Source organism: Melospiza melodia, unplaced genomic scaffold (assembly GCF_035770615.1).
Source record: "Melospiza melodia melodia isolate bMelMel2 unplaced genomic scaffold, bMelMel2.pri scaffold_54, whole genome shotgun sequence".
NCBI classification, from domain to species: domain Eukaryota; kingdom Metazoa; phylum Chordata; class Aves; order Passeriformes; family Passerellidae; genus Melospiza; species Melospiza melodia.
Genome location: NW_026948798.1, coordinates 2,180,471 through 2,197,258, shown reverse-complemented (window position 1 = coordinate 2,197,258; position 16,788 = coordinate 2,180,471).

Here is a 16,788-nt window from a genome sequence, read left to right as displayed (position 1 = left end):
CTGGTACACATTTCTTCCCATTGCCCACCCCAGTTCCCTCCCCTGCAAACAGCCCGTCCCTGTTTGCCCTTTCCTCTCTGGCCCCACTGCCCATTGCAGTTCCTGACTTGGCCCCATGGGAACGTCCCTTGGGCAGCAGGATCATCCTACAAGTGCTGCAGGAATTGTCTGCAGGCCCCTGCAGTGCCTGAAGCTGCTCCCTTGCCAGAGGCACTCCAGGCCAGGGGGGCACATCTGGGCTGCTGTGTCTGGCTCTGGGGCTCCCTCTCCTGGGCAGTGAGGAGGAGCTGCAGAGGCTCTGCAGGACTGACAGGATGGGCTTTGGGGCTGGCAGGAGAAGCTGAGGGACCTGGGCTGCTGGAGCTTCTGAAGAGGAGGCCCAGGGCTCATTCTGCAACTGCTCCAATGGTGGTTTCAGAGAATCCCAAAATCAGCAAGGTTGGAAAATACTTTAGAGATAATCAAGTCTAACCTGTGCCCCTAAAACTGCCTGGTCTGCCCTGAGCCTCCTCTTCTCCAGGATAAACAACCCCAGCTCCCTCAGATACTACTCACAGGACTTGTGTTCCTGACCCCTCTCCATCCTTGTTGCCCTTCTCTGGACACGTTCCAGCGCCTCCATGGCCTTCCTCAATTGGGGGGGGGGGGGGGGGGCAGAACTGGACACAGCACTCGAGGTGCTGCCCAACCAGTGCTGAGCACAGGGGAAGAATCCCTGCCCTGCTCCTGCTGGCCACACGATTTCTGAGCCAGGCCAGGAGCCATTGGCCTTCTTAGCCTGCTGGGCACACTGCTGGCTCATGTCCAGCCTGCTGTCCATCAGTCCCTGAAGGTCCCTTTCTGCCTGGCTGCTCTCCAGCCACTCTGTCCCCAGCCTGTAGCACTGTAGGGGTTGTTGTGGCCAAAGTGCAGGACCTGGCACTTGGACTTGTTAAACCTCACCTTGTTGGATTTGGGTCCTGGATCCAGCCTGTCCAGGGCCCTGTGCAGAGCCCTCCTACCCTCCAGCAGATCCACACTCACACCCAGCTTGGTGTCATCTGCAAATTTGCTGCTGCTGGACTCAATCCCTTCATGCAGATCATCAGTGCAGACATTGAAATCCTCGCTGGCTGGCTCTGATCCCTCAGCCATCCTGTGGGTGCCCTGGGATGGCACTCAAGGTGATCTTTTCCATAACCTTGCCGGTCACCCAGGTCAGGCTGACAGGCCTGGAGTTCCCCAGCTCCTCCTTCCAGCCCTTCTTGGGGATGGGCTCACACTGGCACCTCCAGTCCTCTGGGACCTCCCTGCTGAGCCAGTACTGATCGTAAATGATGGAGAGCAGCTTGGGGAGCTCATGCACCAGCTCCCCTATCCCCCTAGGATGGATCTCATCTGATCCCATACACCTGTGAGCATCTGAGTGGCTCAGCAGGTCACCAACTACTCCCTCCTGGATTACAGGGGCTGTTCTGCTCCCTGTGCCCATCTGCCAGCTCAGGAGAGCACTTGTCCTGAGGACAACCTCTCCTTATACTGAAACTTGAGAGAAACAAGATGCTAAGTGGCTCAGCCTTCTCCTTAGATTTAGTTACTATATTCCCCACTACATCCAATATATAGTAGAGATTTTTATCTCATGTTTTGCTATTTATTTAGCTGTAGAAAAATTTTGTATTATTTTTCACAGAAGTGGTCAGGTTTAGCACTAATTGAGCTTTCCCCTCTCAACTTTTGTTTCTGCATGACCTAAGAACATTCTTAAATACTTCTTAAGTTGCTAGACCTTCTGTCCAAAGTTGATGTTCCCTCTTTTTACCTTGAGTTCCCTGGCTGCTCCATAGGCAGCCAGGCCAATCATTTTCCTCACTAGCTCATCTTTTGCCACAGTGGGATAGGCAGCCCCTTCCTCCTTACAATTACTTTCTTGAAGTGTGTCCATCCTTCCTGGACCCCTTCTTTTTTAAGGGCTGTTTCCCTTAAAAGAAATGAGTACCTGATTTGGTACTTCCCAAATCAGCATCCTAAATAGGCCAAAGTCTGCCCTTCCTAATTCCAGTGGAGAAGTTTTGTTGCTGCCCCTCCTTCTTTCACAGAACATCGAAAACTTGATTATTTCATGGTCACTGTGCCCCAGGCAGCCTCTGAGCCCCACGTCTGCCACCAGACCTTCTCTGTTTGTGAACTGCAGGGGACAGGGCTTTCCTTGGTAGTGGGAGTGTTACCAAAAATGTGGTAAAACAGAATACTCCTGAACCCCAATGTAGCATTAAGAAGCAGCATTCTTTATTCAGGGGAATGCACAGGGCATAGCTCCTCCCAAAACCATGCAGGCTGAGTGCAGGAAGTTTTCTGTTTATTTTCTGTATTTTCCTCACATATTCATTGATTGTCCTGGACTAAACATAGAGATGATAATCACTTCCCCAAAATCATTAACATATTTCCCCTCCCCTTTGCTGTGTTCATCTGTCCTGGGGGTGTTTCTGCTGGTCCCTGGTTCTCGTGGACCCCAATGTTCCAGTGGGCCTGGCTGAGCTGGCAGGACACAGAGGCTGCTGAACTTCCAGTTCCCCTTCTCACACAATGGGCATTGAGTGGTTTCCACAGGCCTGGTGTTTTGGAGAACAAGCTCCAGGTGTCAGCTCACTGGGTGTAGACAATTGATCATCTGGTAACATGAGGTCACAGAGTGGGTTATGTGAGGTCATCGAGAGCTATGACATTGTAGACTGCCTCTGTGACATATCAGAGATCTAGCTGTCACATCACAGGGCAGAGGTCTGACATCACAGAGCAGACTATGATATCACAGAGTTGTCTGTGACATCAGAGACCAGCTGTGTGACATCAGAGAATGGGCTGTGACATCACAGAGCAGGCTGTGACATCCCAGAGGGGCTGTGTGATATCCCAGCAGGGCTGTGTCAGGTCACTGGGTTGGTCACTCTGCCCCAGCTCCCCCTCACAGTTTCTCCCAACAACTCCAATGCTGTTCATGCCCAGCAGGGTCCCTGTCCCCCGGGATCCCCCCGGCCCACCTGGAGCCACAGCCTCCACCAAAGGATGTTCCAAAGGATCCACCCCAGAGCCTGACATGGGGACAAGGGGCCAGGGCTGTGTGACCAGGACAGCTAGGATGGGGATTATCCAGGTCACTGTAGCCTGGGTTGGGTTGCCCAGAGCAGGAAGGATGTCTGGCAGCTGGAGCAGGGTCTGGGAAGGGCCTCCAAGGCGGGGCTGGAGCCCTTGGGCTGTGACCAGAGGCTGAGGGAGCTGGGCTTGTCCAGCCCAGAGCACGGAAGGCTGAGGGGCTCCTCATCCCAGCCTGGCAATGCCAGCAAGGAGGGGATGGAGAACACAGAGCCAGGCTCTTCACCGGGGGGCTGGGGGGAGACAAAAGCCAATGCATGGAAGGGAAAAGAGGGGAGATGAGCCAGGAAGCTGGAGATGAAATGAGTCAGGCTGGTTTCAGCATTTCCTCAGCACCAAAAGCAGCCTGACCTCCTTTGTCCATCCAGGACTGACAGCTTTTCAAATCAGGAATTGTTGGAGCTGTTTTGCCCCCACTCCAGGACGAGAAGCCTGATAGAGTAACTAATTGTTTTGTATCTATCATAGAACCATGTTTGTCTGAAAGTAGTTTTAGTATGGAAATCACCTGTGGATGGCAGACTCATCAGACACTGCTGGCATGTTGCACAATGCTCAGGGAAGAGCTGTGATTGTTAATAAATTGTGTCCTGTTCAACTGTGTTCTGTGAGCCATGAAGAGAAACTTTCTGTGCCTCTGAGTCTCAGCAGTTCCTGACCCCCAAAGGACAAAAACCTGATGAGTTGTGGCTCCAACACCAGTGGTGGCACTTGTATCTCCCTCCATCATCAGAGCAGAGTTCCGTTATCTCAGAAAGTCCCTGGCAATGCAGGGATGAAGGAAACAAGACAGGCTGTGAGAATCAGGGGCAAGGTGGAGCCAGGGAGAAGAATGACTTTTGCATTTGGCTTTGTTGGCTGACAAGAAATGAACATCCCTCTGTGTCTTGGGCAGCTCCTTCTCCAAGAAAAGCAGGTGGGAGTTGGAGCCAAGGAGCTGAAAGCTGCAGGTGCAGCCTGGGCTGGAGGGAGCTCAGATTTGCACAAGGCTGCTCTGAGTGCCGGGACTTGGATGGGGGAAATGGTGGGGTGGGGGTAGGGACAGAGTCTGATTGATAGTCAGCCATGAAGGGTCTTGATTTTCATATCTATTCAAACTGCACGTGGAGGTTTTTGGATACAGTGTCAATTGGAGATTGCCCATATCAATGAATTAACAGGGAAAAAACCCTAAACCGGACCTAAAAAATCTTTTCTCACTGTCTTTTTAAATATCATATATTCACTTTGAATATACTACCGAGATCTACTTAACTACAAATTATTTGTAAACTGAAATCAAATTATTCCCAGAGGCTTGGCTTGTTTAGGTGTTCTGAATGTTAATGAGCCCTGGGACACTGAATTCCTGCACTGAAGAGCTGAAGGATTCTTCAGAGAAGAAGAAGTATTTAGAGCAGGAAAATTCAGGAGCAGCCTCCAAGTTGCTGAGGATGTCAGCAGCTCCCACTGAGGCCATCCCTGCCCAGGGACCGTGGGGGAATGGGCAGACAAGGAGAGCGTCCCTGGGGCTGGGGCAGCACAACTCAGAGGCAGCAGCGGCTGCAGCTGGGAAATGGAGTGTGGAATAGGGCTGGGAAAGCCCTGCCTGGGCTGTGCCAAGCAGGACACACAAGCCCTGACTGCCATCCCCCAAACAACTCTTTCAAGGAGTCATTTAAAAGGAATTACAATTGTTTGTGTACCCTGAGTTGGACTCACTGGAGAAATACCAACAAGAGTTTCTCAGGAGCTCAGAAGAACTTTAGGAAATCAGAGAAACTTTGGCAAAAATTTTTCAGGGCATTGTATTGATTTTGGTTTGTTAATTAAGGATTTTTCAAATCCTGGGAATTTTTAAGCAATGTATTGATGAGTGTGGTGGGTTTTAGTGTAAGTTAACTATTTATGTATTTCTTTTTTTGTGAGATATGATTAGGAGAAAGGGAAAGTAGACTTAAAATTTTAAAAGGGTATGAAGAAAATTTTATTCAAAGTATCTAAAAGAAAAAAACGCATCAAGAATTAAACACTTTAGAACACTTGTTTTTGTTCACAACTTTTTCTTTTTACTGACAATGTAAAGAAACTGAACTTAAAATTTCTAGTTGCTTTACTCTTTCTAGACTAGTCTTTTTTTTATTACTTTGGGACGGACATTTTTCTTGGTAAATTTATGGAGATTTTTTTTACAGGAGGAAAATTTTTTTTGTGGTACTTTATTTTGTCATGGATAACAGTTGTCTGGGGAACTCTGTTCTTTTGAAGTTTTTTTTATTGCTACAAGCTTTTATGCAGCTTGTTTATGGGCCATGTTAACTTATGGGGTATTATTTTAAAAATAGTTCTTTAGAGGTAAAGGTTTTCATAATTTATTTTAAAAATATTTTTATCTCTGGTAATAGAGATCTTCTCTTGGGAATACTGGATTACTTTTTTTCCCCCCTGTTTAAACTTTTTATGTAATTACAGTTATTTTAACAGTTGTTTTATTTAGCATGGAGGTTTTTCTTTGATATTAGTTTGAATTTTTTCAATAGTTTTATGTGTTTTAATGAAAAAATAGTTTTTTGGGATTTAATTTCTTCTTTACTGACTTTGATGGTTTTATGTTGGTTTTTTATATGCTTGCATTTTGTTTTTCTTTTACTTGAGGGAGGATTGAAGTATTGAAAGGATTAACACCTGACCTGTCAGTAGCTTGTGGTTGAAGTTGTGGTTGGGTTAGGATTGGTTTTATGGTTCATTTTTGTGGGATGTTTTGTTTAATTTTAGTTGTGGGATTATTTATGTGGATTGCAGGTTGTAGGAGTTTTTTGTTTTAATTGTCTTGGGGGGAGGGGACTTAATGGTAAGATTCTAACAGCTGTGGCTGGCTTTGTTCTGGTTAGGAGTTTATAGCCTCTTTTGTTTTCCTGTTTGGTAGTTGTTGGGGTTTAGTTTGGTTTGAATGGGGCCAATGGGGGGGGGTGGGGGCCAACCTGAGGAGGAGGGAAGGGGCTCAGCCCATGGCAGAGTTGCTTGGTTTGGTTTGGTTTGCTTTGGTTTGCTTTGCTTTGCTTTGCTTTGCTTTGCATTGCATTGCTTTGCATTGCTTTGCTTTGGTTGAGATGGGGGCCGGGGCCAGGGCTCACTGCTTCATTGTTGACTGGAAAAAAAAGAGGTGGTTCCTGGGCTTTTTCATCTTTAACATATGTGTTTCACAGAGGTGTGTTCAGTATCTTAGTGGTTTAACAGATTGTCACTTGCACAAAAAGTTTTTTATTAATTTTTAAAATTCTTCTCATGTCAAATTATGACAGACATTCAATCAACATAAAACACTTCTCAAAGCATTGACTTGGCCCATTCAACTTCACAAACTCTAAGCCTGTTCAATTTAATGTTAATCAAAATGTGCAGAAGCACAGAAACAGAAGAAGAAGACACAAAAAGAGAGAAAAACATAAAAGATTTAGAGAAGCCCACACATAGCTACCAACTCCTGGATTCCAGCACTGTTCAGATGGAAATTCCAAAAGGAGATAGGTCTAGATGTGTGCTTGCCTTGTGGTCAGCCTTCAATTCCCCTTGATATCCCTGGGCCCTTCCCCCAGGTGAGGCTTGGGCTCATTTGGTCCCTCAGGAGCTGGGCTGGGGGCTGCAGAGGTGGCTGTGGAGCATTGCCTGTGCTGTGCCAGGGACTGGCAGACACTGCTGGGCTGGGAGGGAGGCTCTGGGGGGATTGGGGTTCCAGGGTAGGGCAATGTTGGGCTTACAGGGCTGGGCAGGGCTGGACCTGCCCCTTCCTCCCCCTCACATGAAATATTTTCAGCCAAAAATCTCCTCCAGTCTTTGACAATAGACAATGTTGGAGGTCAAAATCCCAATTCTGGCCATGGGCACGTGGATGAGAAGGGCAGTTCTATTCCATAGCACAGAGTGCCAGTGTTTAGAAGGCAGGTGAGAGCCTCACTAGGCCTAGGCCAGCCAGATTTGTCAGTAATGGCAGTTTTTGTCTAGAAGCATTCTTTGGACATAAGGAATTTTGGAGGTGGAAGCCCAATCTTGGCCATGAGTGCCTGGAGAAGTAGGACAGTTCTTTCCCATAGGAAGGAAAGCATGCAGCCTTCCCCACTGTTTCGAGGACCCATGAGAGGTGACCCTTGTGAAAACATTGCCAGCCAGACTTGTCCTGGCCATATTCCTATGGGAACAATCTCTGGATATAAGGAAATTCGGAGGTGAAATCCTAATTCTGGCCATGGGTGCCTGGAGGAGGAGGAGAGTTCTTTTCCATGGCCAAAAAGCATGGAATCCCAGTGTTTCAGCAGCAGAAGAGAAGATACCCTCAACATGCCAAGGTCAGCTGGACCAGTCAGGAGGCTCCTGAGAGGCCAAAGCAGCCAGACCTGCTCTGTGTTCCCTTGGTTTTGTGGGGCCCCATAGAGCCAAAATGGATTCATGAAGATCCATAGTGCCAAAATGGTGACTTGTTTCCATAGGTTCCCACAGTGTCACAATGGTTCCTTGATTACAAGAAGTCCTGTGGTGTCACAACAGACCCTTGGTTCAACGCGGTCCCACAGAGTCACAATGGTCCCTAGGTTCTAGAAGGCCCTGCAGTGTCACAGTTTTCCAAATGATTCCATGAGGCCCTGCAGTGTCACAGTGGTGTCCGTGGTACCCCAGACCCCCACAATGTCATGTGACTCCTCTGTTCCATGAGCCCTGCGATGTCACAATGGACTTTTGGACCCTGGGGGTTTCCAGTGTCACAATGGTCTCCTTTGGCTCTACAGTTTCACAATGGACCATTGATGACAGGAGACCCCTCTGTGTCACCCTGAAACTTTGGTTCCATGCATCCCTGCAGTGTCACAATATTCTCCTTTGGTTCCACAGTGTCACAATGGACCACTGATGACACGAGGCCCTGCAGTGTCACAATGGACTTTTGGTTCCATGAGGCTGTGGAGTTTCTTAATGGTGTCTGCATGGTTCCATGAGGCCTTGCTATGTCACGATGGACCTTTGGCTCCATGGAGTCTCGCAGCGTCACAATGGTCCTTTGGTTCCATTACACCCCAAAGTGTCACAATGGCCTCAAGGCTTCCATGAGGACCCACGCTGTCACAGTGGTCTCTTGGTTTGATGGACCCTCTCAGTGTCACAATGATCCCTACATTCCATGGAGCCACATGCATCAATATGGACCCCTTGGTTCCATGGGGCCCAGCAATGTCACAGTGCTCTCCATGATTACATGAGGCCCCACAGTGTCACAATGGTCCCTTGGTCTCACAGGACCCCACAGTGTCACAATGGTCCCATGGTCTCACAGGGCCCCACATTGTCACAATGGTCCCTTGGTTCCATGAGCCCCGTGCTGCTGCATTCCCCCCTCCCCTTCTCAGGCCGCCCTGCCAGCTGAGAAATGCTCCCTGGGGCTCGGCCTTGGCCAACAGCCCCTGGGCTCAGCTCCTCTGCAGCTCATCACAAACACTGTCTGCTCCAGCCACTGCTGCTGCCCAACCAGCTCCTGGTTTCTGTAGGAGCAGCCCTGGGAACTGTTTTTGTTCCCTCAGTGGCACAACATCCCTGTTCTCACACTGCCAAAGAAAGCTGTTTGTGCCAAGTGCGGCCAGGATGAACCATTGCTGGGACTGAAGCCCCTCTCTTGGGGCCCCACAAACAGCGCTCCAAAAGGAGCCCTTGGAGCTCTCCTGGGCCAGCCACTCGCTCTGAGTGGGACCTCTCCCAGCTGGGAACTCTCCCGTTTGCTGCACTCGGGGATCCCCAACAACGATGGAGCCTGGGCCGATCCCCACACTCCTCCAGGCTTGGCCCTTTGCCCTTTGCTGGGGAGATGCCAACGTATCCACAGGGAGCATTTCCTGCCCTCAAGGGAATTTCTCACAGGTGCCTTGCACTGAGTGTTTGTGTCTGTATGCACACAGGAGTGCCTGTGATGGGAGATGTGGCAGAAATGCTGCACTCTGAGGGGCTTGAGTGCCTTGGATAGCTGAGTCAGTCAGGCCTGCAAGGAAAGGTTATAACATGAGGTCTAAGCTAAGTGGAATGTTCCTAAGAGTTGTTCTTTTCCTTAGCTGTTGTGTTTAATATAAATTGTAAGCTGGGTTAAATATTGCTCTTATTCCTCTGTTAAATTGCTAAGTCATACCTTCTAGGTTAGGTAAATACTTTAAGCACTGTGCTCTTGCTAAATTGTGAAGCTGAAGGTACCAATTGAGGTTAAGGTGTCAGTTAAGTCCTGTTAAGTTTGAGCTCTGTTAAGCTTCTAGCCCATATTCCTTTTATCATTGCCCTCACTGTCCTTGTGTAACACTAACACAGAGGGAGGTTCATTTATGGTTTGATTGCCTGTATTTGGTTTGGTTTTGTTGTTGCTTTGTTTCCCTGGTGTGCCTGAAGTGCCCAGTCAGGAGCAGAGTGACTCTTGCCAAGGAACTTTGTGCTGCTGTCCCTTAATATTAAATCTGGTTTTTGCTGATCCCTTGCTGGGGATTTTTTCAGTGCTCTCAAGCCTTCATTGGTAACAGGGTGAAGGAGCCCTGGCCCAGGCTCTGGCCCTTGGGGACACGGGGACACTGCCGGGGGGTCCCTGTTCCCCTGTGCCACCCCCAGGGCCCCGGCCCCCCGTCCCCGTGTCAGGCTCTGGGGTCGATCTCGTGGAACATCCTCTGGGGGAGGCTGCGGGGCCGGGGACGGGGGGACCCGGGGGGACAGGGGAACCCTGCTGTGCATGAGCAGGGTTGGACTGCTCTGGGGGGAGCTGTGAGGGGGGCTGGGACAGAGTGACCTCCCCAGGGACCTCACACAGCCCCTGTGATGTCATAGAGCCAACTCTGAGATGGCACCCTGTCATGTGATACAGCTGCTCTGATTTGGTGGTGTTCACAAGGGTCCCAGGATAAGGGAAAAGACAAGAATCATGACTCCATATTTCAAAAGGCTGATTTATTATTTTGTGATATATATTATATTAAAAGAAAAAGATATATTAAAACTATACTTAAAGAATAGAAGAAAGTATTTCATCAGAAGGCTAGCAAGGAGTAGAAAGGAAGGGAATGATTATAAAATCTTGTGACTGACCAGGGAGTCTGAGAGAGTCCTGTGATTGGCCATTAATTAGAAACAACCACATTAGACCAATCAAAGGTTTACCTGTTGCATTCCACAGCAGCAGATAACAATTGTTTACCTTTTGTTTCTAAGGCCTCTCAGCTTCTCAGGAGAAAAATCCTAGCAAAGGATTTTTCATAAAATATGTCCGTGACACTCTGTGATGCCACAGAAGGCTCTGTGATATCACACAATCGCACCGTGACATCATAGTCTGTTTTATGATGTCACAGCCGGTTCTGTGATGTTACTTAGTAACCCAGTGATGTCACAACCCTCTCTCTGGTTTCACAGAGCCACCCTCTATGATGGTAGAGTCTGGACTATGGCGTCACATCCTACTCCATGACAACACAGCCAGCTCTGTGATGTACCAATCCCTTCAGTGATGTCACAAAACCCTCTATGTGATGTCATACTGCCACTCTGTAATGTCACAGCACACACATCACAGGCTGCTCCATGGAGTCATAGAGTCATGCCATGATGTCACAACTTGCTGTGATGTCACACAATGCCCTCCATGTTGCTGTAGCTGCTTGGTGACCTCACACAGCCCACTCTGTGCTGTCACACAGCCCCTTGCTGACATCACAGCTGCTCTGTGCCTCTATGACACAGCCCCAGAGGTGCTGCTGTGTCACAGCCCCCTCTGGGACACCCACAGCCCCTGCCAGTGCTGAGCCCCTGTGAGCTCTGTCTGTGCCCTGCTGGTGTCCCTGAGGGGCCCTGGCAGTGCCCCAGCCCTGCTGGGCTGTGCACAGGAGCTGCTCCTGGCCAGAGCTGTCTCTCTGCAGCGCTGCCCTTGCCAGGAGCTGCCTCTGGGCCAGGAGCCCGGCCCAGCTCAGCAGCACAGACACAGAACAGGGACTTTATTGACCCTCTGGGGCTTTGGTGCTCTTTGCCTCAGACTCAGTCTCTCAGAGAGGGCTCAAAAATTTTCTCAAGAGCTCAAAGTGAGATTGAAACACGGAAGTTTCAGTAGATCCCTGTGAGGCACAAGATTAACAAAGTGTCCCCAGGTTCCAGGTAGAGGAGAGAACTGGTGGCAGTGATGACAATTTGGAGCAAGCAGGGGAAAGGTGTTTCTGATGCTGAGAAAACCTGTGCCTCTGTCCCTGCAGGCTGCCCTACCTGGCTGGCCCCTTCCTTTGCTGACAGCTCTGCCTCCTGCCTGCCTCTGCCTGCCCACATAAAGCCTTGTGCTGCTCCAGTCTCCTTCTGGGGGATGTGCTGCACCACAGCCCTGCCCTGGCAGGGAAATTCCTTTCTCTTTGCTTCCAGTCTGGGCCTCCCCAGCTGTCTATGGAATAAATCTTTCTTTCGCTGGCAGTTCTCTACTATGTCAGAAAGATCCACCATCCCTGAAACCATCCTTCAATCCCTCCCAGGGCTCTCCTCTGTTGTCCTTAGTCTCCACCACACTGAGCGCAGAGCTCCTGTGTCCCTATACAGTGGTCATGTGCTTGAGGCCATAGGTGCCTGCACAAGAGGCACAGTTCTTTTCCACAGGAAGGAAACCATAGAATCCCAGGGTTTGAAGGCAGATGAGAAACAGTCACCAGAGGCCAAGGCAAGCCAGACCTGTCTGTCCTTGCAGCTTTTGTCTGAAAGCAGCCTTTGGGTATATAGGGAGTTTTGGGGGTGGAATTCCATTTTAGCCATGGGTTCCTGGACTGGAATGACAGTTCTCCATAGGAAGGAACGGTGGAGCCCCAGTGTTTCAATGGCTGATTAGAGGCAGCCCCAAGGAGGACAAGGCCAGCCAGACCTGTGGTCAGGGAGGAATACTTGGATAGACAGAATTTGGGGTGCCAAAGCCCATTTTTATCTACAGGCATCACGACAAGAAGGACAGCTCTTTTCCATAGGAAGGAAAGTGCAGAACCCCAGTGTTTCAAAGGCAGATGAGATCTGGCCCTCAGGAAACCAAAAGAACCTGGACAGGCCTGGCAGCTTTTGTCTGGGAGATATCCTTGGATATAAGGAATTTTGGAGGCTGATTCTCAGTTTTGGCCATGGATGCCTGGACTTGAGAGATGTATTTTTCCATGAGAAGAAAGCACAGGCCCCAGTGTTTTGAAAGCAGATGAGAGGTGGCTCCCAAGAGGCCAAGGCCAGCACAGAGTGGGTTGTGGGAGGTCACAGGTAGGGCTATGACAGCACAGAGTTTGTTGTGTGAGGTCACTGAGCAGATACAGCATCATAGAGGGCATTCTGTGACATCACAAAGCAGGATGTGACATCATGGTATGGCTCGATGACATCATAGAGCTGGCTTTGCAGTCAAACTGTGTGTGCTGTGACATTACAGAGTGGCAGTATGACATCACAGAGGAGGTTTTGTGATATCACTGAAGGGTTGTGGCATCACGCAGCTGTCTGTGAGATCATAGAGTAGGGTGTGAGGCCATAGAGCAGACCCTGCCATAATAGAGGTTGGCTCTGTGACATCAGAGAGTAGGTTGTGACATCACTGGGTGGCTGTGTAACATCACAGAGCAGGCTGCGACATCACAGAACAGACTGTGCCATCACATCATGACTTTCTGTCATCGTAGAGTCTTCTGTGACATCACCATGCAGCTGCATGACATTCCAGGGTAACATCCTAGAGCTGGCTCTGTGATATCACAAGGGCACTGTGTGATGTCCCAGAGAGGGCTGTGTCATCACAGATGGCTGTGTGACATAGCAAAAGGGCTGTGTGCCATCATAGGCAGTTGTGGCATCACAGGGAGCTCTGTGAAATCACAGGGGCTTTGTCATATCACAGGTGGCTGTGTGACATCACAAAAGTGCTGTGTGGCATCATAGGGGGCTGTGACATCACAGAGATATCTGTGTGACATCACAGGGGTAATGTGTCATCTCAGGGGCTGTGTGACATCACAAGGGCTGTGTGAGGTCACTGGAGAGGTAACTCTGCCCCGGCCCCCCTCACAGCTCCCCCCAGAGCAGTCCAACCCTGCTCATGCACAGCAGGGTCCCCTGTCCCCCAGGGTCCCCCCGCCCCCGGCCCTGCAGCCTCCCCCAGAGGATGTTCCACGAGATTGACCCCAGAGCCTGACATGGGGATGGGGAGCCAGGGCCCTGGGGGCGACAGAGGGACAGGGACCCCCCAGCAGCGTCCCTGTGTCCCCCAGGGCCAGATCCTTGGCCAGGGCTCCTTCACCTTGTTACCAATGAAGGCTTGAGAGCACTGAAAAAATCCCCAGCAAGGGATCAGCAAAAACCAGATTTAATATTATTAAGGGACAGCAGCGTGAAGTTCCTTGGCAAGAGTCGCTCTGCTCCTGACTGGACACTTCAGGCACACCAAGGAAACAAAGCAATGACAAAACTAAACAAAATCCAGTCAATCAAACCAGAAATGAACCCAGAACTGTCCCTGTGTGTGTGTGTGACACAAGGACAGTGAGGGCAATGATAAAAGGAATATGGCCTAAAAGATTTCAGAGATCAAGTTTACAGGACTTAACTTATACTCTAACCTTCTACCTTTAACTTCACAATTTAGCAGAAGAACAGCACTTAACAGTATTTAGCTTAACTTATAACCTATGACTTAGAAATTAAAAAGAGGAATAATACTTAACAATATTTAACTTAGCTTATAACTTATATTAAACTTAACAACCTAGAAAAAGAAAAACTGTTAGCAGCATTTAACTTCACTTAGACATGGTGACTTAACCTTACCTCAACGCCTGACTGACTCAGCTATCCAAGGCACTCAAGCCCCTCAGAGAGCAGCATTTCTGCCACATTTCCTCAGCACAGGCACTCCTGTGTGCACACAGACACAAAGGGTCAGTGCAAGGCACCTGTGAGAAATCCCCATGAGGGCAGGGAATGCTGCCTGTTGATCCTTTGGCATCTCACCAGCAGGTGAAGGGTTGAGCCTGGAGGAGTAGGGAGATCAGCCCATGCTCTGTCGTTTTTGGGGATCCCCGAGTGCAGCAAACGGGAGAGTTCCTGGCTGGGAGAGGCCCCACTCAGAGGGAGTCGCTGGCCCAGGAGAGCTCCAAGGGCTCCTTTTGGAGCGCTGTTTGTAGGGCCCCAAGAGAGGGGCTTCAGTCCCAGCAATGGTTCATCCTGGCCGCGCTTGGCATCAACAGCTTTCTTTGGCAGTGTGAGAACAGGGATATTGTGCCACGGAGGGAACAAAAACAGTTCCCAAGGCTCCTCCTAGAGGAACCCGGAGCTGGTTGGGCAGCAGCAGTGCCTGGAGCAGACAGTGTTTGTGATGAGCTGCAGAGGAGCTGAGCCCAGGGGCTGTTGGCAAAGGCCGAGGCCCAAGGAACATTTCTCAGCTGGCAGGGCAGCCTGAGAAGGGGAGGGGGGAATGCAGCAGCACAGGGCCATGGAACCAAGGGACCATTGTGACACTGTGGGGCTCTGTGAGACCAAGGGACCATTGTGACACTGTGGAGCCTCATGGAATCATGGAGAGCACTGTGACATTGCTGAGCCTCATGAAACTCAGAGGACACAAACAATTGAGTTTCCTTTTAAATATCTTCTTGAAAGAGTTGTTTGAGGGATGGCAGTCAGGGCTTGTGTGTCCTGCTTGGCACAGCCCAGGCAGGGCTTTCCCAGCCACATTCCACACTCCATTTCCCAGCTGGAGCCGCTGGTGCCTCTGAGTTGTGCTGCCCCAGCCCCAGGGATGCTCTCCTTGTCTGCCCATTCCCCCACGGTCTCTGGGCAGGGATGGCCTCAGTGGAGGCTGCTGACATCCTCAGCAACTTGGAGGCTGCTCCTGAATTTTCCTGCTCTAAAGGCTTCTTCAGCCTTCAGCTCTTCAGCGCAGGAATTCAGTCTCCCAGGGCTCATTAACATTTAGAACACCCGACCAAACAAAGCCTCTGGGAATAATATGATTTTAATTTTCAAATCATTTGTGGTTAGGTAAATGTGAGTAATGTATTCAAAGTGAATACATGATATTAAAAAAGACAGCGAGAAGAGATTCTTTAGATCCTGTTTAGATTTGTTTTCCTGATAATTCATTGATATGTACAGTCTCCAGTTGACACTGAATCCAGGTACCTCCTCATGCAGTTTGAATAGATATGAAAATCAAGACCCTTCATGGCTGACTATCAATCAGACTCTGTCCCTACCTCCACCCCACCATTTCCCCCATCCAAGTCCGGGCACTCAGAGCAGCCTTGTGCAAATCTGAGCTCCCTCCAGCCCAGGCTGCACCTGCAGCTTTCAGCTCCTTGGCTCCAACTCCCACCTGCTTTCCTTGGAGAAGGAGCTGCCTGAGACACAGAGGGATGTTCATTTCTTGTCAGCCAACAAAGCCAAGGGAAGGCACAGCTCCATCAAATGCAAAAGTCATTCTTCGCCCTGGTTCCACCCTTCCCTTGATCCCCACAGCCTGTCCTGTTTCCTTCATCCCTGCATTGCCCAGGAATTTCTGGGACAAGGGAGCTCTGCTCTGGGGATGGAGGGAGGTCCAAGGGCCACTACTGGAGTGGGAGCCACAACTCATCAGGTTTTTGTCCTTTGGGGGTCAGGAACTGCTGAGACTCAGAGGCACAGAAAGTTTCTCTTCATGGCTCACAGAACACAGTTGAACAGGACACAATTTAATAACAATCACAGCTCTTCCCTGAGCATTGTGCAACATGCCAGCAGTGTCTGATGAGTCTGCCATCCACAGGTGATTTCCATACTAAAACTACTTTCAGACAAACATGGTTCTATGATAGATACAAAACAATTAGTTACTCTATCAGGCTTCTCGTCCTGGAGTGGGGGCAAAACAGCTCCAACAATTCCTGATTTGAAAAGCTGTCAGTCCTGGATGGACAAAGGAGGTCAGGCTGCTTTTGGTGCTGAGGAAATGCTGAAACCAGCCTGACTCATTTCATCTCCAGCTTCCTGGCTCATCTCCCCTCTTTTCCCTTCCATGCATTGGCTTTTGTCTCCCCCCAGCCCCCCGGTGAAGAGCCTGGCTCTGTGTTCTCCATCCCCTCCTTGCTGGCATTGCCAGGCTGGGATGAGGAGCCCCTCAGCCTTCCGTGCTCTGGGCTGGACAAGCCCAGCTCCCTCAGCCTCTGGTCACAGCCCAAGGGCTCCAGCCCCGCCTTGGAGGCCCTTCCCAGACCCTGCTCCAGCTGCCAGACATCCTTCCTGCTCTGGGCAACCCAACCCAGGCTACAGTGACCTGGATAATCCCCATCCTAGCTGTCCTGGTCACACAGCCCTGGCCCCTTGTCCCCATGTCAGGCTCTGGGGTGGATCCTTTGGAACATCCTTTGGTGGAGGCTGTGGCTCCAGGTGGGCCGGGGGGATCCCGGGGGACAGGGACCCTGCTGGGCATGAACAGCATTGGAGTTGTTGGGAGAAACTGTGAGGGGGAGCTGGGGCAGAGTGACCAACCCAGTGACCTGACACAGCCCTGCTGGGATGTCACACAGCCCCTCTGGGATGTCACAGCCTGCTCTGTGATGTCACAGCCCATTCTCTGATGTCACACAGCTGGTCTCTGATGTCACAGACAATTCTGTGATATCATAGTCTGCTCTG